We start from the raw sequence: 1,933 nt of genomic DNA, 5'->3' as shown, positions 1-1,933 counted from the left end.
ATTAAACTGGGCTACTGTGAAGGTCAAATGAGCTAACAAATACAAAGTCTTTCAAAAATCCTAAATTGATATACAAGTGAAAGGGGTTAGAATTTTTGGAAGAGGAAAACACATCCATTTCTGCCTGACTGGCCAAAATAACGTTATGAAATTTAGAATGAGATTGCTTTATCCAATGTTCTCATTTCACAGAGGGGGCAAACTGAGGCCCAGAAGAGATATGAACCCTACCTAAGATCACACAGCTAGTTAAGTAGTAGAGTCAGAACTTCGGAGTCATTGGAAACTCAGCATTTTTTCTACTCTACCAAAGAAGTTTATTCCCATAATTCACAAGGAATGCTTGCCCATCCTTTTCAGGGGAAGTTCTTTGCCATGTTCAAGCAGGGTAGCCCAATATGATGTTCACTGGGTCAGTCTCCTTAAGGCCTCCTTCACATCCTTGTTCCTCAGTGTATAATGGGATTAAGCATGGGAGTGAACATTGTATACAATATTGAGAAAAATTTATTCATGTCAGCTGACAAGTTGGATGAAGGGCTCCCATACACAACTCCCAGTGTCCCATAGTACAGAGTAACCTCTGTGAAGTGAGATGAGCAGGTGGAAAAGAATTTCTTACTTCCTGTCATAGAAGGGATCTTCTAGATGGTATGGACAATCTGGGCATATGATACTACTGTCCACGTAAAGGGTCCTACCACTACAAGGTACATGGTAAGGAAGATAGTTGTCTCAACCTTTTGGGTATCAGTGCAGGCCAACTTGATGATAGGGCTGAGGTCCCAGAAAAAGTGTAGATTGAAAGTTAAGTTAAAAAGTTAAAAACACTGAGACAATGGGAGCCATGAAACCCATCATCCAAGAACCAAAAACTAGCAAATGTGGAGAGTTCATCAGAGCTGGGTATTAGAGTGGATTCCAGATGGCCAAGTATGGATCATAGGACATGGCAGCCAAAAGGAAACACTTTGTTGCAGCCATGGAGCCAAAGAAATAAAGTTGGGTCACACATACAGCAAAGGAGATGGCTTCATGGACTGATAACAGGGTCTTGAGCATTTTAGGAATCACTGAGGCTTTGTAGAATATCTTTAGGAAAGAGATGTTGCTGAAGAAATAGTACATATGGGTCTGGAAGTGGCAATCAGCAAACACCACAGTGATGATGAGGACATTTCCCATCATGGTGACAAGGTAGACTACCAGGATTATTCCAAAGAGCAGGAAGCATAATACATGGAGATTTTTAAATCCTAACAAGATGAATTTGGGGATGGAGGTGTGATTTCCCTTCTCAGCATGGGTCATGTTTGGGACCTGAGATATCACTTCTGATGCTGCTAGCAGAATACTCTTGCCAAGGGAAGGGAAGCTGAGCTCAGTTGTGGAGAACAAAATGCAAGATGAATCCACAGGTCATCATCTTTCAGATCTTCTCTTTTATGGGTTTTCTGTCCTAGCTCCAGAACAGCCCAGAGTTTGATTGTGGATGGGACCACACACAAATATCCTGGGGAACACAACAGATAACATGTGAATTCTTAACTATCTCTTCTAGATAAGATGGCCAGTAGCTGGGGCCATTCAAAACAAAGTCAGAGACTAGAGGGAATTCTGGACCACCATGGCCAAATCTCTGTAAGGTCACAAGAATCTTACTTTGCTCTTTCCTCCCAAAGTCTCCTATACATTGCAGAGTGAAAAAAGATGTGCTGGTTTGACAACTGTAGACCAGCATTGATTATGACGTGGCATGGTTGTATCACAGAAATGTCAGAGCTAGAAAGGAACCTTGCCCCTTAGGTCAACCATCTCATTTTACAAAAGAGAAAAACTAAGAACCTGAGAGAAATAAGAACTTACCCAAGGTCACCCAGGTAGTTAAGTACTGGAGTCAGGACTCAAACCAATGAAAACACTCAAAATCCAG

At 41.7% G+C, this 1,933-nt stretch overlaps 1 pseudogene; it reads right to left on the bottom strand.

Moving 5' to 3' along the window:
* Positions 1 to 405: 405 nt before the first annotated feature.
* On the bottom strand, positions 406 to 1,311 carry LOC130456193 (olfactory receptor 11L1-like; annotated as a pseudogene).
* Positions 1,312 to 1,933: the final 622 nt, after the last annotated feature.

The sequence above is a fragment of the Monodelphis domestica genome, chromosome X (genome assembly GCF_027887165.1).
Source record: "Monodelphis domestica isolate mMonDom1 chromosome X, mMonDom1.pri, whole genome shotgun sequence".
NCBI classification, from domain to species: domain Eukaryota; kingdom Metazoa; phylum Chordata; class Mammalia; order Didelphimorphia; family Didelphidae; genus Monodelphis; species Monodelphis domestica.
Note: the sequence above shows the minus strand (reverse complement) of the source record. Positions and strands in the feature narration are given on the sequence as shown.